Source organism: Mustela lutreola, chromosome 6 (genome assembly GCF_030435805.1).
Source record: "Mustela lutreola isolate mMusLut2 chromosome 6, mMusLut2.pri, whole genome shotgun sequence".
NCBI lineage: Eukaryota > Metazoa > Chordata > Mammalia > Carnivora > Mustelidae > Mustela > Mustela lutreola.
The window spans coordinates 136,259,845-136,285,574 of NC_081295.1; the positions used below are offsets into that span (position 1 = coordinate 136,259,845).

Genomic DNA, 25,730 nt, shown 5'->3' on the forward strand with positions numbered 1-25,730 from the left:
TTAGCCTGATTTTAGGATGGGTACTCAGCTTCCTGAAAGGGTACTACCTTGTACTTCTGCATAGCCCTCGAGTGTAGCCTTGCACAAAGTAGATGTCAGTAAATAGCTATTGGTTGATGATCACAGTGTCCTGTTCCTTAGCTGTGCTCTCTGTTTGCTGATGTGGAAAAGAAAACACACACACACACACACACACACACACACACACACACACGACAATAGCAACCCTTGCCTGTCCCTGCTTTCATGGCTTCTCATCTTGGACTGTTGGGCATACTACAAGTTGTAAGAACCTTAATTTATTTTCCTACTCCCCCCGCAAAAAAAAAAAAAAAAACAACCCACAACCTGCAGCAGCTAGTAACTCATAAACTATAGTAGATGATTATAAGTAAGATGTATGTAATTGTTTACCAGCAAGCTTTAAATAAACACATAAATTTCAGTGTCTCTTCTTATTGGATTTTCTGACATGTTGGAATTGATCTGAGATCTCATTGAAATGTAAACTACAAACTAGCCTCTGAGGCTCTTAAATCAGAGGTGGGAATAGAGATAATAGAATGGTTAGCACCGTTGAGAAGCCCATCTATTTGGTAGAATGGCTAGCTGGTTATATTTTGTCAGCCAAAAGAATGACAGCTTCATTTGCCCCAGGCTGCAGAGATTGCCTCTAAGCTGTTCCTCCTTGTCTCCTCTCCAAAGGAGAGGTTTTGGCTGAGAACAGTGGGCATAGGCCATGGTAAGAATGGTAACCCTTTCTTGGAATATAGCTAAGATTCTCATTATCAAATTCTCCTTTTGTAACCATTCCTCACAGTGACTGTACTAGACAGGATCCTCCAGAGAAACAGAACTCAAAGAGGAGATTGATGATAGGATTTGGTTCACATGGCTGTGGAGGTAGAGAAGTCCCACCATCTGCTGTTTGCAAGCTGGACAGCTAGGAAAGCCCATGGCCTGACTCAGTCCAAGTCCAAAGTCCTGAGAACTGATGGTGTGACTCTCAGTCCCAGGACAAACTTCTGAGAACCAGGGGACTGCTGCCGTAGGTTCTGATGCCCAAAGGCCCAGAAGCTCCCATGTCCACAGTAGGAGAAGGTGGAAGTCCCATCTTAAGAAGAGAGAGTGAATTCATCCTTCTTTTGCCTTTCCGTTCCATTGGGTCTGCCAATGGATTGGAAGATGCCCGCCAGCACTGGTGAGGGGGATCTCTTTACTCAGTCTGCTAAATTAAATGCTTCCCAAAACACCCTCACAGACACATCCCAAAATACTGTTTTATCAGCTATCTGGGCATCCCTTAGCTCGCCAAGTTGATACATAAAATTAACCATCACAGTGACAGTCCCAATATCCCATTTTAATTGCATTAAAAGGCTCCTTTTAAGCAACTTGACTAAGTCAGAAACACGGTCTATTATGTAGAGCCCGGCTTATTCAGAGATTAGAGAAACATTTGGTAATGGCAGAGGAAATACAGGCAAAGGGGACTCTAAGGTAGGTCTTGGGACACACTTTACAATGCCGTCAGTGCACTACCTTGTGCTTGCCGTAATGGTTGAGGTAGTGTCCTGAAAGGCAGCTCTCTTCTCTCTGGCTTGCAAGCTTGAACTTGGGCGGGGCAATGCCTCCTCCATGTTTTAAGCTGTTAGGTTTGTTTTGATGGTTATAATGGATTATGGATGGATAGTCTCACACTGTTATTGAAAGCTTTCTTGCTGAAGCAAGCTGAGTCCGAAATTACTGGTGATTCCTAAGGGACAGATATTAGAACCAGTCTAAGTGACAACTTCACAGAACAAATGACCCAGATTAAAAGAAGAGGAGGGGTGCCTGGGCGGCTCAGTGGGTTTAACTTCTGCCATCGACTCGGGTCATGATCTCAGGGTCCTGGGATCGAGAGTCATGTCGGGCTCTCTGCTCACGGAGAGCCTGCTTCCCCCTTTCTGTCTCTGCCTGCCTCTCTGTCTACTTGTGATCTCCCTCTCTCTGCCAAATAAATAAATAAAATATTTTAAAAAATAGAAGAAGAGGAAATGACTCCCTTCTGACAAGAAGAATGACCTGACACAGAAGTCACCGCATTTCCTGATAGCACATATCCAAACAGACAGTGGAATCATGTTTCACTTTTTTAATCTACACATAGAATAAAAAAAAAAATGTTTCAAAAACACTTGGCTGTCAAAAAGATGATGGGGAATCCTTAGGAGGGAACGCATGACCCTTTATTTGGAAAAAGTCAGGAGGCTTTGCTTGTTAAAAAAAAAAAAAAAGGTTCTAAGACTGACAGAAAGCTGTTCATAAGGGTTTTTGTCACAGAAAGTCACAAATAGATCTAACAAGTAGAAAAATTTGACATGATTTGGATAGTTGTATCCTCCTCAAATCAATAAGAGATAAATTAAGTCATGATTGATGGTGGTTAGCGGTTTTCTTTTTTTTTAAGTCATACAAGGTGATGTTTTTCATTAAGGTGTACAACATGATGATACATATACGTTATGAAATAATTATCACAATCAAGTTAATTAACACATCCATCACTTTACATAGTTACCATTTTTGGGTGGTGAGAACAGTTATGATCTATTCCCTTAGCAAATGTCAAGAATATGGTACGGTATCGTTGACTGCAGTCACCATGTTTTACATTATTAGACCCCAGAAGTTTTCATCTTATAGCTGAAAATGTATACCTTTGACCAACATCTCCCCAGTTCCTCCAACCCTCAGCCCTTGCCAACCAGCATTCTACTCTGTTTTTGTGAGTTCAACTCTTTTCTTTTGGATTCCACATGTAATTGATGCCATACAGTATTTTTCTGTGTCTGGCTTATTTTACTTACAGAGTTAAGGAAGAAAGTCAAGTCTTTCAAGGGTGACAAGTTAGATTAAAATGCAAGGCTTTCCTGCTCTTGAGAACTGGACTTTAAATTTGTTTTGATTGCCTAGGGGTTGGAGTGGGGTTGAGAAACCAGGTACCTGCCCTAACATTTCTAAGTTAAGACTTAAAATATTTCACCTTAAATAAATTCAGGCAGTAGCAAGAAATGTCATTTCTAGTATATTATATTTACATTTGAAAATAAAATGGTTACATTTCTGACTTAAATGTGTCCCATCTCAATGCCATACTTCCTTAATAGCCACCAGCATAGCTGTTCTCTAACAAAGGGTTTTTTCAACATTCCTTTTCCTACTTTTCCTATTTTTATCCCACTCTCCCTTAAGAATTTTATCCCGTTGTAGATTCTTATGCTTGGAAGTCTTTTATTCTTGACCCTATCATAGTTCCCCATAACAAAAGTATTTACATAAACTGAAATGTTAAAATATTTCCTCTGAACATTAAGCAGGGAACATTCACCCTTTCTCTTGGGTTATACCTAGTGCACCACTGGTTGAACCACATGCAACCCCACATCTTTCTTTGGTTATAAAGAAAGGAGATGGAAAGCTGCTCCACAGCTTCTGAGGAGACTCATTTTAGAAAGGAGTGCTGTGGTGGGTGGGTTACGTGGATTGGTCCTACTTTTCCACTGCCCCATTAATAACATCAAGCAGCTACAACCTCACCGTGGCTCCCTGGTGGGTGGAGTGTGATTTCCACTCATGGGCTTGAGCATGGTTCAGTGACTTGCTTCAGTGGACAAATTTGAGCAGAGGCTTGAAAAGGGCTTGTGCAGTTTTGTTTGGGTTCTAGTGCTTTTGCCATTGCTATGAGAAGGCTATGCTCTGGGTAGTTGTTGCTTTTCACTGGGCTCCGTATATGATGTGGAACTAAGCTGGCCCAGGCAGGACCCATTGCAAAACGAAAATGTGGGCCACCAGGATTCAATCTTTCTTTCTCCTTGCTCATGAACTCAATCCATGGTGGATGGGCAACACCCAAACATGCAGGGATGTACTTAGTACTTGGTTTGGGAGTGAACAAGAAGTCCCTGTCCTTTGCACACCAAATATGCCATGACTCTACCAGTCTAAACAGCCAGTACCTTGCCCTACCTCAAGACACTCCAGAGCACATGTCTGAATGGCCTTCCTTGGGCTCATGTCCAGAATTCCATGGGGACAGAGAGCAACAGTGGTCACTGGGCATGAACAAAGACCTGATGGCTGAGTACCTATCCTGGAGGGATTGGAGATGGGAGAAACACCATGTGTAAATTGAGGTTTGACGTCCCTTGTGCATGTTTCACATGGTCATGTTTCATCGGACTTTACTCACAAAACATGAATGTCTTAGGTCCATCTCAGAGTATTAAAGCCCAAGTTCAAGGTCCTTCTGAGTATAGGCCTCTATCAAATTGCACTGATCACCCAACCTGGAGCCAGCTGGGGCGTGACAAACTGCAGACCTGTGGCCGAAATCAGGGCATCCCACCTGACCCACACTTGCCATGAGTATGAACGATTGCTATTTTAAGTCACTGTGTATTGGGTGGGGGGCAATTTCTGCAGCATTATTGTGTTATGTTATGTTCTCGGGGAAGTTCAGGTTCTAAAATATGACTCCCTAAAACCTCTCATGCCTATTTGCCTCTTGGCAAGTCTCTGCATGCTCGCATGGATGCCAGTAGTCCATTTTGAAGTCTGCTAGCCTGGAGATCAAAGTTCAGGTGGAGTGGGAAGGAATGTGTGAGGCATCTATAATTGGGGAGGGTTGTGGTCAGCAAGAGGGATCCTGCAGTTGGTGAAGTCAGAGGAAGAGCAAGTCGGGGGATGGCCATGCTGGAGGACAGAGGCTGTGACCTGGAGAGTTATGGGGTGGAAATTGTACAGAGCTGTTAGCTCCATGTGGTCCTAGTGGACCACATGTCATCCACCAAAAGCAATGTCACTGAGTGATGATATACAAGGGTTGTAGTCAGACAGGACACCTGCCTCTGCTAGTCCCGTGAACTTCCCTATGTGACATGGGCATGCCCTTATCTGCTGAAGGCTTTCATTCCCTTATCTGTACCTGTGCTCCAGTGTCTTTCTGAGAATTCCACACATAATCCATGAAAAGGCTTCAGCACAATACCCAGTACTTTGTAAGAATTCAGTAAATAGTGCACCTGGGTGACTCAGTTATTAAGCATCTGCCTTCGGCTTGGGCCATGATCTCAGGGTCCTGGGATTGAGCTCTGCTGTAGGCTCTCTGCTCAGCAGGAAGCCTGCTTCTCCCTGTCTCACTCCCCCTGCTTGTATTCCCTCTCTCTCTGTCAAATAAATAAATAAAATCTCTAAAAAAAAAAAAAAAAAAAAGAACTCAGTAAATATTCGCCGTTTATTATTATGCAAGCTGACGGGAGTTAGGTAACATGATCCTCCCTGTGGTTGTTTCCTGTGGCTGTCGCAACAAATGACCACCAAGTGGGTGGCTTGAGACAGGAGAAAGGTGGTCTTGCATAGTTCTGGAGGCTGAAGTTCCACAGCTAAGGTGTCTTCAGGGCTGTACTTCCTCCAAGTGCTCTAAGGGAGATTCTAATCCTTGCCTCTTCCTCCCTGTGGTGGCTGCAGCATTTCTTCCTTCACTTGGGGCCCCATTGCTCTAACCTCTGCCTCCTTGGTTACATTCACTCCCCCTTTTCCATCTCTCTGTGGCCTTCTAATAATGACCCTTGTCATTAGATTACAGGCCCACCGGGATAACCCAGGATGATCTCCTCTCATGATCCTTGGCTTCATGACTTCTGCAAAGACCCTTTTCCCTAATAAGGTCAGATTCACGGGTTCCAGGGATTAAGACGTGGACGTATCTTTTGCAGGGCTCACTATGCAACCCATGGCAATGCCCATGTCTCTAACGAATGTACTGGAAGCACCAGCTGGCAAGAAAAGGCAGGAAGAGGCAGAGGCAGGTGATGTGGGCCTAGAAGAGGAAGGATTTCTTAATAATTAATGAAAAACATGAGGGAGTGGAGAGGTTGGCTCCACTTCCCAGCAATACAGGTATAGATAAGTGACAACTTTAGACATAAGACTTCAATGGAGGCACTGCTCCTAAGAAATGGCAGGCTTCAGCAGGGTCAGAAGGAAGGGGTGTGTGACCTAAAGCATAACCCCAAAATATTGTAGATTCCTGATGGGACACAGTGTATCACAAATTCAGAAGATGGACTAGTGCAGGGCAGTGGAAGATATTCAGGCAAACTGAGCGAGAAAATGCCACAGAACTTGTGTTAAGACTGGGAGTCTGGAGAGATGTCTAGGCCAAAGCTGGTAAGCCAACAGCAGGTGCCCCCCACCATCCCTTGCAGAGCCCCCATCTCACTTTCCACTCACCTCACCCCTTGGGCCCTTCACCTTGAGCTCCCAGACCAAATCTGTTCTTACAAAGCTTTGTGTTACTTTAAGTCCCCATAAACTATGGGGTTGGCCTGCTCTGGTGTCCGCAGAATGAGTGGCTGAACTTCTACTAATTTTAGGTTTTCATCAGGAATATCACTATGCAATCTTATAGTTAGAGGATGGTTTTCTTTTCATAAGAGACACCATATCTGTATCAATGTGGTTAAATATATCTCACTCAGCTCTTCCGCCCTTTATCTCATAGGAAGCTTCGTACTAATGAAAGGTTTCAGATCATCTCTGAAGGGAATGATTGGATTCACAGATCATTGTGCTCCTGGTTGCGCTAAGTTATCCTATACAATTTGCATATGTACAGGCCACCTAGGAATACTCTGCCTCTTCCCTTTTTTTTTTGGCTTGATATTTGGAGAGAAGGGAACAATTAAATTATACTAGAAAGGGAGATCTGCAAAGCCTGTGCTTGGTTTGAAGTTCTGAAGAGAAATTATGAAGTGTGGATAGGTCAAGAAAGTGGGAAGATTTGGTGAAAGAAAAGCAGTGAATAAAATTAATTTTTACCTTTTTGGGGTTTGAGGATACTGTTGACTTCTTTGAGGATCTGATGAAAACTGTGGATTCTTTCCTTAGCTTCACATAAGCATGGACATATAAAACCCCACATGGAGCCTTACGAAGAACTCAGTCACCCCAAAGCCCACTCACCACCTCGTAGTGATGATCTCAGGGGACCAGTTAAGGCCTTCTGGAGCCTAATAGGCTCAGAGACTGATAGAAACACTAGCTCTACTGGAACTGATGGTTGAGATGGGAGAAGAGAAGGAGAGGTTGGAAAGCTAGGTGGAGAGGCTCAACGGGCAAGATTCAGGGAACATAACTGCATTATGGAGTTGGAATATTAAATATTTGGGGCAGGATGTACACCAAAGATCAGGGATCCCAGGTGGTAGGCCAATCACCTTCTTGGCTTTAATGGCCTCATCTGTAAAATGGGAATATTCTCAGGGTCAGCATGAGAACAAAATGAAATAACTTAGTGCAGGTGTTTTGTAAACCTTTTGGGTTACAAAGCATCAAATGGAGGTTCAGGAAGATTAACCAGGTGGTGACCTATTAGATATATGCCCTCAAAGCCCTCAACTGGGGAGTCAGAAACATGTAATGTGGCTTCAGATTATTAGTCAGGGCAAGGGAATGAGAACATTCATAGACATATTACAAAGTAAGCCAGGTGGAATGAACCGAACATTTTTTAAACAAGGGGTAATATGCCAGAGAGATTATTACTTTTTAGTATGAATAGAAAGGTCTTGAGTGAGATCAGGAGGAAGATAAGAAATGTTAATCCTGAAAGCCCCTGAATTTTTCCAGAGGTCCTTCTTCTAAAACCAGATGGTACATGAATTAGATTTTCTGTGAATTACAGAATATTAAATTTTATAACCAGACTAAATTGATGTCTTATGCCTGGAACCAATGCACTATTGAATCTATTGGGAACAGCTTAGATTATCTTAACTATTGATTCATGGAAAAGGATTTGGCAAAAGGTCTCAGACAAGGAATCAAGCCAGAAACAGCATTTGTCATACCAGATGGGTTGACTCACCCTTTGGACTGAAAAATTCACCTGTCTTTTTGTGAATACTGCCTATTGGTCTATTAAATGGAGCTGAGACATTTGTTAAATCATATATCAGTAGAAAAGTCTTGATTAGCCAATGTATATGAGCTTCTGGGATGCTTCAGTTTGGTGCTAAATGTTAAACTTAAAGCTGGTCTTTTAGAGAAACTTATTAAAAACCCATTTGGACATCCAAAGATCAGCTATTTGGAAGAAAGGATGGGAAATTGGCCCATGGCCACTTAGGGCAAAAGAAGTTATATTAAAGGTTGAGACTCGACTACATGCAAGAGACAAGTGAGGTCATCTACTTTACAGCATAGTAAATAAGATATTGTCCCTGGTTTGGGGGCCACAGTGAGACCTTAGTATCTTAAAAAGTTATTCGGATTCAAAGTTGTGAAGATTACTCTTCCTTCAACTTTCCCCTGGCAGTCTTACGTTCCTCATTTAAAGTTTGACCAAAATGTCACCTACCTGAGTGGCTCCCTTACCTTCCCCACCCCTGTCCTGCTCCCTGGACATGGAGTCAAATTACCCTATTCCTTACTTCCTTGTTTCCGTATTGGGTTACTTGTTTCGGGTCTTCCCCCTTCCCACAAAGAAACTTGTTTGTCTTGCTCACTGCAGTATTTTCAGCCCCTATTTGTCAAATCGATGATTTTGTGGAGCTTTTAAAACCTTGAAACGAACCCTGATTTGTTTACCATTTCTTAGAGCTCCTTTTATATTACTTATTCTGACCAGTCTTTCAGAGTCTACACCTATAAGATAGCTCCCTGTTTCTGTTGTTGCTATCCTAAATTCAGAATTTCCTTACATGTGGACCACTGCAATGATCCCTGAAGCATTCTGCCTGCCTCTGGTCTCTCCATTTACCCCAGGGCATTCTGTAACCCTGTGCTGGATCAATTTTCAATTTCTCATTCAAAAAAAACAAATCATCAGTCTAACTTTCAAGTACCCTCAAATCTGTATCTGTGTCCCATCTTCTTTTTGTCCCCTTTGACTCAGTTAAGTCAAACTACTCCTCCCTTTCCACACACAGCCTGCATTTTCCCATCTCCAAATCTCTGCTCAACTGGTTCTCCTTACTTTCTCAAATGTTAGCCAACTTTAAGACCCAACTCAAATATTCCGTCCTCCAAGGAGTTTTCCCAGATTTCACTAAACTAAAAGGAACCCCTGCTTCTTTCGACGTTTCTAACACTGTACTTGTTCCTCTGTTAAAGTATCCAACACTTTGTATAAATGTCTAGCCTCTTCCACTAGACGGCGAAGTAGCTGGGGGTGGGGTTACATTTTATCTCCAGCGCACTGAAGCAAAGAGCCTCCCACATAGGAGACACTCAACCAAAGTCGCAGAACGCGGGACCATGTCTGCATTCTTGTTTGGGTTCAGTTTTATTTTAAGCACAGGAAAATGCAAAACATCCTGGAATATATTACTCACGATTATTGCCAAGGGAAAGAAATCTGTCTCCTATTTGAAGAACTGCCTGGCGATAGATTGTGGCAATCACACAGAACTTTGCAATTTGCAAAGGGCTCCACTTCATTTGATCCCACAAGCTTGTGCGGTAAGTCAGTGTGTGTTACAGGTGTCTCCAGTTCAGGGCTAAGGAACCTGAGACTTGCGCAGGAGAAATCACCTGAGATGCAGTAGCTAGTACGTGGTGAGGCTGGTACTCAGGTCTTGTGATTTCTCGCCTTTGTCCTCTGCCCTCTTCCAGCCCTCCTCACGAGGTGAGTGAAGACTCTGATAAATTCTTATTGCATTTTAGAGAGATGGCACCAGAAACTCCAGTATTTCCAGATGAGCATTCATCCTGGGAGAGAAAGATGGAAGGCAAATGAGCTAAGCTTTCAATTCTAGACCTTGAAATAAAGAAAAATTTAACAGGTGGTAGAGTTTGAATAGACAGTGATTGAGACTTTTTATTGCTATTTTATTTTTTTTAAAGATTTATCTGTATGGTGACTAACATAGCATAATAAAAAATTATTTTAGAAAGATTTATTTATTTATTTTAGAGAGAGAAAGCATGAGCAAGAGGGGCAGAGGGAGAGAGAGAATCTCAAGCAGATTCCCTGCTGAGTGTGTAGTCCCACGTGGGGTTCGATCATGACCTGAGCCGGAACCAGAAGTCAGAGGCTTAACTGAGCATCACCCAGGGGTCTCGAGACATTTTATATATTAAAAGGAAAGGAAACGTACCTGTGAACTATAGGCTGGTCAGTGTAGGCATCTTTGTGCCTGAGTCTTGTGCCTGCTAGAATATTGAAGGCAGCAAGAGCTAAGAGAAAGGGTTCAGGCATCAGACCTACAGAAGTGGGGGCTCAAGCCCCAGCCTTGCTACTTCTGGCTGGCTTTGAGAAAATGACTCTCTGAGCCTATCTTTCCTTATCTGTAAATGAAATAGTCGTCACAGTCACATCTCAGTGCTATCATCTTATTCAGTTCTCCCTAGACTCTGAGAAGTAGTTATTTTATTTGTTTATTATTTTCCACTCCTTTCTCCTAGAGAAGGAAATGGGTCAGAGAATTAAACACCAGAGCAAGAGATTGCCAAGAAGATGAACCCACTCACTCACGATCCCACGTGCCTGCTTCCATCTGCAGAACCCGGATGGGAAGACCCATCCCAGCAGGGTTCATGTGAAGGTTAGATAAGAAAATGTGTTTGAAGTGTCAAGATGATGTTAATTAGATCCCTTCTCGTTTTTTTAAAACAAATGTTTGTGAACAAATATCCGCAGGTATCTGTATTTCTTTAAATCATGTTTGAATTATAACCCCTTTGTTTAATGATAACGATTAGTCAGTCAAGTTCATGTTTATACTCAGTTCTGTTTTGCTTTTTCTCCATTCCCAGGGAAAGCTCACCATCAGAACCTGAGGCAGAGCCAAGCCCAGCCCTCCACCGGCGGCAGCAGAGCACACAGGCTGGGAAAGGCGCGGTGAGGGAGGCTGGAAGAGCCTTTGAAGTCCTGCTTTTGCAGAAACAAACCTATAAATGATGGCGTATATCATAAGCACAGTAATGAATTGCCTTAAAACTGGTGTCTGCTTCACTTTAGTGTTTTTTTTTTTTTTAATGGCAGCATTTTTCTTTTTCTTTTTTAAAAGATTTAATTTTAATTTCAGTTAGTTAGCTTCAGGAGTATAATAGAGTGATTCAACACGGCTATACATAGGCCGCATGTTAATGTTTAATGTGGAGTTACAGATGTTGATCAAGGGGGAAAAAAAAAAAAACCTGGGAAGAAAATATGGTACAAGAATTGTTGTTGAGTCTAGAAAGGCTCCAACTCTATTTTGCATTAACATTTTCATCAGACTTTCTTACCCTCCCTACTGATGAGCCTAGCATCCATGCACTAGAGAACATTCCAGAAGGGAGAGGAATGTTGGGACCTGGAAGAGGGCATAATGACAAGCTGGATGAGACTCGGTCCTGATTCTGAACCTTTGGTCCAACTTACCAGCTATGTGAGCTTTAGCCGATGCCCGAACACTCTTGCGACCCTGTGCCAGAGGTCGCCTATGGTTCCTCAAATCATTTCCTTTTCTCTGGGCACACAGGGGAAACAAGCAGTGGCCCCGGGATGGATTCTGGCCAATGAGATGTACATAGTACCTCCAAGGCTGCTAAAATTCTTCTGTTTTGTCACCTGGAATTTCTCCCTCAAATAATTATTTTTTCCAATGAGAAAAATATGACATATTTACTGTAGAAAATTTGAAAAGAAAATTTAGAGTGGAAATATCTGCCTGCTAAAATGATCACTATTAATATCATGGAATATTTCTTAAGTATATTTTTACCAGAGTTGAGAATATAATGCCCATTCGATTCTGTATCCACTGTATTTTGTGCTTGCCATGATCATAAGCATTTCCCTATGTTGCTAAACATTAATTATTAGACACTACTTTCCAGAGTTCCATAATACTCCATTGTAAAGCTGTACCATCATTTTCCTAACCAATTCCTTATCGTCAGGTAGCTAGATCATTCCAGTTTTTCAGAGTTATATAACATGCTGTAATGGCCGTATCTGTGAACCTTGGATCGTTTCCTTTGCAGCCTGAATTCCGTGAGGTCATTGAGGCTTTAGACTTGGGTAATACATGACAAAACATTAAATGTGTTAGGAACACCCTGATTTCTGGAATGTAGCAGTGTAGAAAGGTGAAGTGTGGGAACTGGGCTGTCAGAGGCCCTGGGGACGGTGGCTGAGATTCTTGAAAGAGACTGGAGGGAAATTCTTTTCTGCACCAGCTCTAGGGGGAGACGCTCGGCTGTCTGAGCATGAACGACAATGAAGGATCCTCTCTCCAGGTTTTTTTTTAGGATCAGGCAAGCTCTTTTTGCGGGGAGACTCTAGGCTCATATTTCATGAACTTGTGGCTACACAGTCACACCATACTTTCTTTAGCATTATTCCTTTTTGCTCATCTATTTTTTTGACCCACACCTGAGGTATTTTTTTTTAATTGAGCTGTAATTAACATGCCATAACATTCACTCTTTTAAAGTGCATAATTCAGTGGTTTCACCATAATCACAAGGTTGTGCAACCGTCACCATTATCTCACGCCAGAACATTTTCATCACCCCAAAAAGAAATGCATACTCATCAACACTCCTTCTCTCCTTGTCCAAACCCTTAGCTCCTAGCAACACTAATTTATTTTCCTATCTCTATGGATTTGTCTATTCTAACTTCGTAGATGTTGGGGAATCTGTAATATGTGGCCTTTATGTCTGGCTTCTTTCACTTAGCACAGTGCTGTCAAGGATCATCCACGTTGTAGCACGGATCAATACTTCAGTTTTTAAGGCTAAATAACATTTCACTGTATGGACATATTATTTCCGTTTATCCACTCAACAGGTGACAGACACGTGGGCTTTTTCCATTTTTTGGCTGTTATGAATAATGCTGCTATGAACACTTAATTCTCTTCTTCTTTCTTTCTTAGAGAGAGTGTGTGCATACATGCGAGCCAGGGGGCCTGGGCAGCAGGGAGAGGAAGAGAGAATTTTAAGCAAGCTCCACACCCAGCATGGAGCCCCACAGAGAGCTCAATCTCACCACCCTGAGATTATGACCTGGGCTGAAGTCAAGAGTCAGATGCTTCACTGACTCAGCCACCCAGATGCCCCATGAACATTTAATTCTAACTTAACTTGTTACAAATTACTGTGTAGGTTCTTAGTTCCAGTTCTCTTGGGTGTATAACTAGGACGGGAACTCCCGTTTAACTCCATGTTTACCTTATTTAAGAACTGCTGAACTGTTTTCCAGAAGGGAAACACATTTTTCATGTCCTCCAGCAATGTATAAGGGTTCCGATGTCTCCACATTTCCCCCCAACACTTGCTCTTTGTCCATCTATCTTACTATAGGTCATGCTAGTAGGTGTGACGGGAGATCTCATTCAGGTTTGGTTTGCATTTTTTAAATGATTAGTGATGATAAACATTTCTTCACATTTTTATTGGGTATTTGTACGTCTTCTTTAAATAAATGTGTGTCCAAATCCTTTGCCCATTTTTAAATCTGTTTATCTTTTTGTTGTAGAGTTGTAAGAGGTTTTTTTTTTAATATATTCTGGATATAGAGTCTTATCATATATAAGATTTTCAAATACATACTTTTCATTTTGTGGGTTGTCTTTTCACTTTCTTGGTGGTGTTCTTTAAAACACAAATGTTTTTATTTTTGATGAGGTTTTACTTATCTGTTGTTTCTTTCTTTGTACTTTGGTGTCATGACGAACTCAAGGTCATAAAGATTTACTCCTCTTTTCTTCTAAGAGTTTCATAGTTTTAGCACTTGCATTTGTCTTTGATTCATATTACTTTTGTATATGGTGCAAGGTACAGATCCAAATTCATCTATCTTTCTTTCTTCTTCTTCTTCTTTTTTTTCTTCTTCTTCTTCTTTCTTTCTTTCCTTTCTCCTTCCTTCCTTCCTTCCTTTCTACATGTGGATATGCAGTTATCCAACACCATTTGTTGAAAAACTATTCTTTTCCTAGTGGATTATCTTGGCACCCTTATTGAAAATCAATTATCTATAAATATATGAATTTATTTTTGGGTTCTCAATATATGTTTATCCTTATACCAGTACCACTCTGTCTTATGATTCGGGTAGGTTTATCATAGGTTTTGAAATTGGGAAGCCTGTGTTTTCCAACTTTGATTTTTTTTTCAAAATTGTTTTAGCTACTTTGGGTCCCTTACATTTCTATATGAATTAAGATCAATTTATGTAGAAAAGGCAGTTGAGATTTTGACAGGGATTGTGTTGACTTTGTAAGCCAATCTGGAGAGTATTGCCATTTTAACATTATTTAGTCTTCTCCAGTGTTATTCTTAAAAAACAAAACAAACCACAAACATCAACAGTTACTTAACTCACATAACCACAATTATTGTTTTTCTGTTATGTGGATAGCTCCTTTTTCCTCCAACTTCTTTTAAAAATGGAATGCTGTGCCTTGTAACTAAATTATTTTCTTTTACCAGACAAGCTCAACAGTGTATATTTCTATATTAGACAGTAATGATTCTTTGTAGTGAATTATTGGGAGTAAATACTGTATGAATTTCACTAAAAGGTAGAAATCAAGGCAAAAAGACATTCAAATGATTGACCAATTTGCCACAAAAGAATAGGTGAATAGGTGGTGTGTGATGAAAAGGAAAGGTTGGGGTTCGCAGACTACGACGCTCTTCCAGAGTATTAGCAAGAGCTGATTCTGAATCCCATCAGCTCTCCATTCCTCTCCTTTGCACACCATTGTTTGCTGTCCAGGTTTTGAAAAGTACTTAATTTCTTCAAAAGTGGTGCGATCCAGGTATTCAGATGACTTCGTGGACTTGTGTCTTTAAGGTAGGTCACATATGCTTTTTTGAAAAGATTTTATTTTTAAGTAATCTCTACACCCCACCTGAGCCTCAAACCCAAAACCTGAGACCAAGAGTCCCACGCTCCACTGATGGAGCCAGCCAGGAGCCCCAAAGTCACACTTACTATTAATGACAAATTATAGTTAGTTGCCTGAGCACCCCCAGGTCTGGCTGCCAAAAACGAACCCCTCCACAGTGTCTGGAACTTGTCACTATGAGTCCCTAGAGGGTGCCTCACAGGTGCAGAGACAGTCTGTCAGCCACAACTACGTCGTCGCATCTGTCCCCTGTTGCATCTCTGCACTTGGTCCCCACCCCCACCCTGCCTTTTGTCTCCAGGAGTCACTCATGATTGCATTGCCAAAACCATGCAAGAGTGCTATTTGAAGACTCATTTAAATCTCCCTAGAGGGGCAAAGATTGGGCACCAGGGTAAAAACCATCTCTGTATAGACAAAGAGAATGGTCTTCTCGACCCTAAATGTAGCAAGCAACTCTGCCCAGTCCTGAGTCTGAGTCATTCTTGAAAAATCCAAAAAAATCTCATGCCCTTTTATCCCTAACCATACTACAGCTGTACTGAGACACCTACAGGAGGAAAAGGCAGCATCGCATCTACATTGTTTTCTCTCTCTTGGTTCCATCTCACCTCAGCCTTCTCCTTCCTCCTGGTGGCCAAACAGAAGCTGAACTAGTATAAGAAAATGAGGGCAGGGGGCCACCTTACTAGCTCAACGAGATGTCTGCTCTCTGGGACAAACATCACTTTCTTTGGGTTGAAAATGATGCCTACGCCCAAGAAGACTTATGAGGATTAACTGAAGTAATAATGTAAAGAAAAATACATGAAAACAATACAAAATAAAGTAATGCCCCCCCCCACACCAAAAAAGTCCCTGGCACAAACAAGACATTTTCTCTTGGGTTTTATTTTTTTCCCCCTTTTTAATAGAGGTGGAGAAGGGGCAGAGAGAGAGGGAGAATCTCATGCAGATTCCCTGATGAGCCCAGATCCTGACTCAGGGCTCAATCTTACAACCCTGAGATCATGACCTGAGCCAAAATCAAGTGTCAGATGCTTAAACAACTGAGCCACCGAGGCACTCTCTCCTGGGTTTTAAAATACCAAAAGTGAATCATTGAACACTGTATATCAAAGACTAATTATGTATTATACAGTGGCTAACTGAACAGAATTTTAAAAAATTAAAACAAATAAAAATAGAATATCAAAAGTGACAAGGTTTCTTTTCTGGTTAAAGGCACCTTTTCCAAATATTTCCCACTGCCCCTAGGGAAATTTCCCCAGGGCCTGTGAGTCCAGAAAAGACTGCTGAGTTGGCCCCCTCCTTCTGATGGACTTACATGTCTCCACCCAGTCCAGAGCACAGTTCAAACTTAGAATTTCTTCCTTCTCTGCTCACTTTCCAGGCACTTGGGGATGACGGACTGCCTGTCTGTGGTTTGGCCCACTGGTGCCAGAACATGGGGGCATGGTGCCTCTTCTGAGTTTTTGCCCAGGGCAGGAAGGGACGGAGGGTGTCCCAGGCCACCCTCCTGCCCACAAGGCCAGGGCATTTCAGTACAGTCACTGCCCTTGGCTTCGACAAAAATAGAAGCTTGTTTCATCCACCCTGTGCAAGGTCCCTTCTGTGACTCCTCCTCCCCAGAAATCCCCACTGGCTTTTAGGAAGCTAGTCCTCCTCCTCTACCCGCTGGGCCCTGCCCCTGCCACTTTCCAGAACCGCTTCCAAGGGGAGCACTGGTCAGCCACTGCATTCCTTTTCCTTTTGCCCCGATTTCAGCACAGGTGCTGCATCCAGGCACCCTGACAAAGCTGCCCTTTCTCCAATCTGGCCAGACGTGGCTCTGTGTAATTGTGCTCTGCCATCCACCTGCTCCCCCGCGGCTGTCCCCAACCCCACAGCAGGTGCGGCCCATTGTAAAACCTCCCAGGCTGAGTGAGGAATCAGAAATGCCAAACTGGGTTACATAAGTGGGTTAGGCAGGTGGCGGGCGAGGTACATTCTATAAGGAAGTTGTGAGTCAGGAGCCTGGCAACGTGAATTCTCAGTTCTCAGTTTGGTTTCATTTCAACAAGCAGTTACTGAATGTCTGGTGTGTTCGCAGAAGTGTGAGAGATGATTCTAGATGTTGGAATACAGAAGTAGAAGGAGGGCTCCGTGAACCAGGCCCTGAGGACACAAATATAAGACACAGCCTCCAACTCAGATAGTCCCCAGTCCACGGGGGAGTCAGACACAGGAAGCATTATATACACCACATGGTGACCAGGTGGTAGTAACAATGCATGCAAGGTACAGAAGGAAAAGGGAGTGACTCTTTCTGGAGAGTCTTCAGGGACTCAGAGGCGATATTTAAGCTGGGTTTTGAAAAATGAATACAAGTCGGCCAGGTGCATAAGAGCATAGAAGAATATCCTGTTAGAGGAAACAGGGTCTTTGAACTTCTGGAGGGTAAACTAGAGGGGGATGTGCACCAGGAAGGAACCCAAGGGGGAACTTGGTGCCCCCTGTAATCTCTCTCAGCCCCCTTCAGGTCCATTTGTAAAGCAACCTGAGCAAAAATGGTGAGCGTGGTCTGTGGACTCCACTTCAAGACAAGTCCGTATCCGTATCCTCCCCTTTCAATTCTGTATATTAACTTGAGTTGCCCCTGGGGGGTGTGAGGCCTCAGGGGCAGAGAAAGTGAGGAATAGATGACTGGGACAGACACAAGAATAGATAAGACCGTAGAAGACATCGGATGCCACGTGAAGGGGTTTACATATCATCCAGAGCGTTCGAGCTTGCAAACTAGTGGCCATGCGATATATATATATATATATTTTTAAAATCCTAAGGACCTGTTTTGTTTAGCTCTTACAAAGTTTTACAAGTCAGTACCCTCCTGACATCCCTTGGAAGAGCTGGATCTGACATCCCTGGATTCTTGGTCTTGCAGGAGCGGGCCCGTGTCATACCTGCCTTCTCTAAACCAGGTGGGGGGCTCTCTGTTTGCCCCAGTCCTTTCCAATTCCTCAGGCTTCCACGCAACCTTCTGGGCTCTCTGAGCATTTCAGTATGCCACCTGGAGGCAACGGAGAGCCACTAGTTTTAAGTAGGTGAGTCCAATGGTAGGATCTGGATTGATAAGATTGGTGGATGACTGGATTTGAGAGAACACTAGAAGCAGGAAGACCTGTCAGTCAGCATTAGGGAGGAGGGGACAGATTCAAGTAAGGAACCGCGCCCCTCAAGGGCCCAGGTGCCGATGTACACACACACTCTCTAAATATGGCAAAATAGCTCCTGCTTTCTCAATACTTTGGGGTTCTTGGATTTCTTACAACTTCTTTACCCTCTATAGATTTATGTTCAATTTAAAGATGATTTCTTTTGACAGAGGAGGGAAGTACAAATATTGTTTTTTCTGGGGCTCGCTGCTCCTCGCTGTCCCCTCCTCTCCCCTCAGATATGGAGCTGGGTTGTGGCCAAAAGAGAACATCAAATCCTGCATCATTGATTTTTCTGACCTCAGAGGGCCCTTTGCAGAATGAAGCCTCATACTTTTCAAGCTTCTCCATTGTTTATTCCCCAGAGAAATGTGCCTTATTTTTCCCATATCCAGCAAACACCTATTAATTAACTGGAAGGGGAAAAAGAAGAGAATTGTAGGGGAAGGATGGTGGGGGAGTAAAAGAGTAAGTCCTCTCACTGACCCCAGGGCAGGATGTAATCCACTTCAAATCTCTTTCCAAATTACAACAATGGCTCGTAGAGGAGGGGAAGAAGAGAAACTATAAATTCCATTCTTACCTCCAACATCTGCTCCCTCTCCAGTGTTGTGTGACCCTCCTAGAGTGGCTCTTGGTCTCCATTTCTGCAGCAGGATGAAAGAAAGATTGTGCAAAGCCAGTCAAGTGCCAAGCAATTGAAAAACAAATGGTATTATTCATCTGGAAATTGATCTAGCCAGTCTTTGTCTCGGCTGCTAGAGCTAATTTCATTCACAGGTGTCATGTCATTTACTGATTTAACCATCCCTTTCTGTGCCATTTCTCAGCATTGCTCTTTTAAGTAAAATAACATTCCTGTGTTTGTGTCTTGATTACACATGTCACTGGAGAAAGAAATGAAGGTTTAAAATTTCCTGCTAGGTGTTCGTTCTTCCTGGCTCGGATCAGGCATGGTTACTGGCTATTGGGTTGCATGCACCAGCTGTGGTGTGGTGAGTCGGGGGCAGGGACTAGAACAGAGGCTCCCTTGTTCATTCAACAAACATTCTGTCCTAGGGGGGTTCTCAAGGAAGCAGAGACCGAGTCAAGGACTTGAAAACAAGTCCTTTACTGGAGAACCAAAGAAAATACCAGCTGTGAGGTGAGGAAATAAGACAGAGAAAGAAGATAGCCAATCAACAGTGCAATGTTGGGTCAGCTGGGAAACTTTGGGATCTGGTGTAGAACACATGCCTCAGAGTTATCCCACCCAAGAGTCGAGGGCACTGGGATATTTGTATACCAACTCCCATTAATCATTGATTGAGGACTGCTCCCAGGAAGCATGAATTCCCTAGAATTTTGGCCCTGCTTCTGGAGTAGCCAAAGCAGGTTTTGGTGGCCAGAGAAAGTGCTCAGCCAAAGGAGTGCAAATACTGGCAGCTAGAATTGGGACCATCCTGGGCTAAAATGATAAGGACAAGAGGCTGTGGGTGGGGCAATGACAGCATCTGCTCCATTTTGTTTGAAGACTTGCTGTGTGTCATGCACTATCATATAATGGTTACTGAGATGGATTTTGTCTCTGTCTTCTCAGAGTGTACAGCTTAGTGGAGGAGACAAACAAGTAACCAGTCAGTACCCAAAAGATGGGACATTTTGAGATGGTAAAAAAGAGAAGTGTGTCAGAGAAGGCCTCCTGGAGAAGGTGTCATCTAAGCTAGATGAGGATTAGAACTAGAAATAGTCTCATTTGGGAGGATTAGCATGTGCAAAGGTCCTAAGGAGAGTGAGTTTAAAGCAAGCTTTGAGAAACCACAGAAATTTGATGTGGACTGAGTTCAAGGTGAAGATTCTAGAGGGGGAGCACATGATGGAAAACTTGGAAAATTGTTTGGACAGTTCCAAGAGCCAGTTTCTTCCTAAGACCAAATCTACTTCCAATGACTATTTCAAGTCCTCAAGTGGTTATCCCTAGAATCTTCTTCTCTATTTTAATCTTGCATGCAACCATTTATTTTATGCATATTCTAACAGAACAGAATCTTTTAAACACTTTAAATAGAAAACCTAACAAAGGTTTGTTTGATCTTGTTACAGATTAAATTAACATATAATTGGCAAATTATTCCTATCCTTAGATTCAGTGGCTGATTCAAGTAGTATTTCTAAAGATCTCTGGCCCTTAAGAGACTTAAACTATGTAATGGAGTGTGACATATTGTATTTCTGAAAGATGGTCACAATGATATCTCCTAACCCACACTCTTTATAATATGATTTGAAACTTCTCCCAATGAGTGATGGGCCCTCTGTTTCTTCCTCTTGAATTTGAATGGGCTTGTGACTACTTTGGCAGTGATACTATGTGACTTTTGAGGCTAGTTCTTAAAAGGTAAGCCCCACCTTGGTTTTCTAGGGATAATTGTCTTTGGAGCCCAGAGCCCCCATGTAAGAGGTCAAAGGCCTCCATGCTGTGAGGTCACAGGAAGAGGTTGGGTTTGGTAGTTCTGGTCCATAGTCCCAGTTGCAGTTCCACTTGAGGCTCAGCTGCCAGATATATGAGTGAAGACACCTCCAGATGACTTCTGCCCCCAAGCATGAGTCACTCCCAGGCTTTGAACTCTCCTAGAAAGAAAAGCTTCATGCCTTGCTTAGAGGACATCAGAATATACTCAGTATGATCTGAGGCAGTGGGACAACCTTTCCTCTATTTCAAAGGGGGAACCCAGGGCAGAATGTGGGAGGAAGCCTCACCATGGAATACAAATAGAAGACAAAGAGGAGCCAAGGAGAAACCAGGCCACTGGTGACATCATTTGATTTGCTACATAAACCCTTGCTGGGAACTAGACCTAGCTCTAGACTTCTCAAAGCCCTTGATTATGTGAACTAGTTTTAACTGGATTTTCTGTGGTTTGCAACAAAAATTGTCCTAACTGATAGCCAGGGATAGGATTTGTTATCTGTCAAGGAGATAAAGCATTTCAGGCAAAGGGAAGGGGAATCATTTTCCAAGTGTGTATCATGGTGGGCCAGTACCTGTTGTATAAGAAGGGAGAAAATTTCTCAAGCCAAAATCATGCTTTTGCCGTAATGTTTCCCAAAGTTATGTTTTTTCCCCCCTTTACTTGGTGGATAATGTGTATAAGTCCCCTGCATGATAGGCACTGTGTTGTGTGTTGGGGAATAAGACATCAAATAAGAGAGTGGTGGACTCTGCCTTTGAGGAAGTTGCATTCCAGCTGGAAATACAGACGTTATGATGGTTAGAAATAGGATGGTCAGATTGCAGGAGGAATGGAAGATGCTCTAGAAGGTGTAATGGAACCTCACCTCGTTGAGAGGAGGGATGAAGACAAGGCTCCCTGAGAAAATGACATTCAAGCAGGGCCTAAAAGATGAGTTAAGATTTAGTTAGTAGGGGGTTGGAGGAATATTTGAGGTAGAAAGAATAGCATATATTTGGCTATAGGACTTCTAAAGGCTTTGAAAGTATAAATGTGCATTGTGAACCCCAAGAGGGGATGAGGTATGCAACATCCCCCAGGATTGTTGACATGAGGCCATGATTTATTTGAAGAGCATCTCATAGGACTTAGAAAACAGGTGTGGTGTCAAGAATGAACAGAAGTGGGGCACTTGGGTGGCTCAGTGGGTTAAGCCACTGCCTTTGGCTTGGGTCGTGATCTCAGGGTCCTGGGATCGAGTCCCGCATCGGGCTCTCTGCTCAGCAGGGGGCCTGCTTCCCTTCCTCTGTCTCTGCCTGCCTCTCTGCCTACTTGTGATCTCTCTCTGTCTGTCGGAGGCAGGCCCCTGGCCAGGGCGGCCTCCACCATTAAAAGATGGCGCCTGGCTAGTTGCCAGGTTAGGATTGCCTTGTGAGACTAAGCGGAATGCCCAAAGAGGAAGTAAACAGCATTGGTTGCTAGCGAAGTTGTTTGTTTAGGTGCACAGCCCGATTCGCTCCCTCCTGTACCCTGCTCGCTGATTGGTCATGTAAGCGTATATAAGTGTGTAGACTTGAGGAAATAAAGAGAGAGAAGAGAAAGAAGATGCATCCGAACCAGGGTTCTTGTCGTCCTTGCGGGGCGAGGGCGACAAATGGCGCCGGCACCCAGGAACTAAATAAAGGAATCTTGCGAGGTAATCCGCAGGAAAGCAGGGAGTAAAGGTCCGCAGGTAAGCGGGGACATTAGCCACATTCAAAAGAGGGAATTTTGGGGTAAAGCGGGGAGTAAAAATAGAAGACCTTGCAAGGGAGAAGTCCGCAGGTAAGCGGGGTAAAACCATGACACAGGTGGTGGGAAACTTGTACAAGACCGTAACAAGAAGCGGGGCGGCCTTAGAGCCGGGATTTTACAAGTCTGCAATAAGAAGCGGGGTGGCCTTAGAGCCGGAATTTAGCGGCGAGTCTTTAACGTCCGCGTCTGTTGTCTGTGTGTTCATAATGGGATCTGAAGTATCTAAAGTGCGGTTGGAAGGGTCTTTAGAAGACCTGCTGAAAGCCAATGGAACTCCACTAAAAGCAAAAACTGCTCGGGCCTTTTTGAATACAGTGGAAAAGGCGGCTCCATGGTTCCTAGATGAAGGCTTGCTAAACATACCTCAATGGGACCACTTAGGGGAGGATTTGAAGAAACAATGCTTTAACTCTTCACCTCAAATTTAACATAACAAAAGCACAGGCACAGGACATAGTAGTCTCCTGCAGAAATTGCCGTGATCTTACTACCTGCACCGTCCTTGGGGGTTAAGGATTAACCTAATGATATATCGCCCATTGTTACCTAATCATATATCGCCCATTGCCTACAGGCTTTCACGGCATGGGGAAAGCCACGCCAATTAAAGACAGATAATGGTCCCGCCTACCCCTCACAACCCTTTAAAGCCTTCCTACAACAACTTGACATTCACTTGCTACATGGAATACCCTATAACCCACAAGGACAGAGTGTTGTGGAGCGCGCGCATCTTACAATAAAAAATGCGCTTTATAAACAAAAAGGGGGAATAGGGGACACCTTTAGGTCCCCTAAAGATAAGCTCAACACCATTCTCTTTATTTTGAATTTTTTAACGTTGGACAAAATGGGTAAATCAGCTGCAGACAGACAGGCAAGTGATGCTGCTGCTTCCCTTAAGCCTTTAGTACTTTGGATGGACATCCTCACAGGAAAGTGGAATGGACCAGATCCAGTGTTAGTATGGAGTAGGGGGTCTGTATGTGTTTTTCCACAGAAAAAGGAGGCTCCAATTTGGATCCCAGAGCAGCTGGTGCGTGCAGCCTTGCCTCCAAACACCAGTCATGATGCTGAAGATGCTGATGATAACTCTGGGGATGCTACACCTCCTGCGGCAGACTCAAGCCAGAGAGCTGTGAGCAGTGGTTAAAGCATGGCCATATCCTTTACCAGTGACTAACTCTTCTCTCATATTCCCTCCTCTCCCTTTGATGCATGGCAGGTCTGTAACTTGCTAGGAGCATGTACTGATATCTCAGCAGTGTCCATGTTAAATGGTGGCAAATTCCTCAACTGTTCTTATAAACAAAATGACTCTAGTACCTTTGAGACAACAGTTAATGTGTCTTGTCCCAATAATATTACTTATCAGCCCACTCCCATATGCGTCTGGCCACCGTTCCTTTTCCTCGTAACAAATGCTAGCGAGCTGAATGATACGTTGAATTGCACTAAGAATTGCTGTCTTTCCCAGTGCTGGAATGTTACGGCCTTCAAGCTGGCTGTGATTATGCGTATCCCTACCCATGTTCCTATCCCAGTTTCCATTCCAGAGGACAAGTTACCGGTGGTGCTATCCAGAAAGAAGAGAGATTTTGGTATCACATCCACCGTTGTGACAGCATTGGCTATATCTACAGCAGCTGCCACGGCAGCAGCAGTCTCGCTTGCTGCAACTATACCCACTGCAGAAGCTGTGAACACCCTTGCAGAAGGAACGGCAGCTGCCCTTCAAACACAGACTCAGATCAATGCACATCTGCAAGCAGGAATCCTGATAGTCAACCAGAGAGTGGATTTGGTTCAAGAACAAGTGGACATATGGGGGGCCCTATTGGGACTGGGATGTATAGTACCCTTCCTGGCAATTTGTGTAACTCCCATAGCCTATACTAATATGAGTGACTTACAGAATGTCTCCCGACAGCTCTCCCAATACTTGCGGGGGAATTAGTCCGCAGAATTCCAAAACTATACTCAGCACCTGCTACTAGGCATAACAAGGATAAATAATACCAGAGGTGAGCTTGCAACCCTCCCAGAGATAATCAAAACATTGCAAGATGTGTTAACCTTTACGAAACAATGGGCTAGTGTAATTGGTCTGATGATAATCCTCATAGTGGGCTTGATTCTGCTAGTAAGGAAACTGCAAATTTGGAGGCGACAGCAACATAGGCAACAGCAAGCCATGGTGCAGGCCTTGTTAGCCATCGAGGCTGGAACATCCCCCCCAAGTGTGGCTAAGTATGCTGGATCGGTAGTCAACGACAGGTAAGATTGGTGGGGGAAATATACCAACCTAAGACAGGACGTAGATCATTGATATCTGCCGTCTAATGATGGGTAAGGATATTCCCCGCCACTGACAACCTAAGACAGGCACGATCCCTGCCATAAAAGAAAAAAGGGGGAGATGTTGGAGGCAGGCCCCTGGCCAGGGCGGCCTCCTCCATTAAAAGATGGCGCCTGGCTAGTTGCCAGGTTAGGATTGCCTCGTGAGACTAAGCGGAATGCCCAAAGAGGAAGTAAACAGCATTGGTTGCTAGCGAAGTTGTTCGTTTAGGTGCACAGCCCGATTCGCTCCCTCCTGTACCCTGCTCGCTGATTGGTCATGTAAGCGTATATAAGTGTGTAGACTTGAGGAAATAAAGAGAGAGAAGAGAGAGAAGATGCATCCGAACCAGGGTTCTTGTCATCCTTGTGGGCTGAGGGCGATATCTGTCAAAAAACAAACAAACAAACAAAAAAAATGAACAGAAGTGTTCTGGGGGCAGAGGGAACATAGCCCTCATTCAGGTAAAAACCTGTATATGAGAATAGAGGGGATGAAAGATGGATAGATAGGAAGATAGGTCATAGATGATGATAGATAGATAGATAGATAGATAGATAGACAGACAAATGAGATGGATGGGTGGATGGATGGATGGATAGATGAATGGATGGATGGGTAGATGGATAGATGGATGGATGGATAGATGGATGGTGGGTGGATAGATGGATGGTGGATGGATGGATGAATGGATGGAAGGATGGTTGGATGGTAGACAGGTGGAAAAAGAAATATAAGATAGGGCCCAGAGGGGTCAACATAGACAAGACTTTGAATGTCAGGGTACATAATGTGTTGGTGTTTGAGTGGTGAGTCATGGTTGAGGTTGTATGTGAGATGTCTGGGAGCAGAAAGGAAGGTTGCAGTGATTCAGGCATAAAGCAATGAAATTCTAATGGGACAGTTGGGGTTAGGTGGAGAGAAAGGGATAAATTTAAGAGACACTATAGCAGAGGATCAGGCAATTAACAATAGCTATCATGTGAAAAGAAGGGCAAGAGGAAGCAAAGTTTAGAGACTGGCTTTGGGAGGAAGAAGATCTCTAGAAAGAAATGGAAAACATATTTCTCTCTAG

The 25,730-nt window shown here is 43.4% G+C and overlaps 1 long non-coding RNA gene across 1 annotated transcript; it reads left to right on the plus strand.

Annotated features, from left to right (window-relative positions):
- The first annotated feature begins 9,266 nt into the window (after positions 1-9,266).
- Positions 9,267-11,210, plus strand: LOC131833243 (uncharacterized). The gene is made up of 3 exons (XR_009354368.1): positions 9,267-9,507; positions 10,453-10,592; positions 10,810-11,210. It is a non-coding gene; the product is annotated as an uncharacterized LOC131833243 (long non-coding RNA).
- Positions 11,211-25,730: the final 14,520 nt, after the last annotated feature.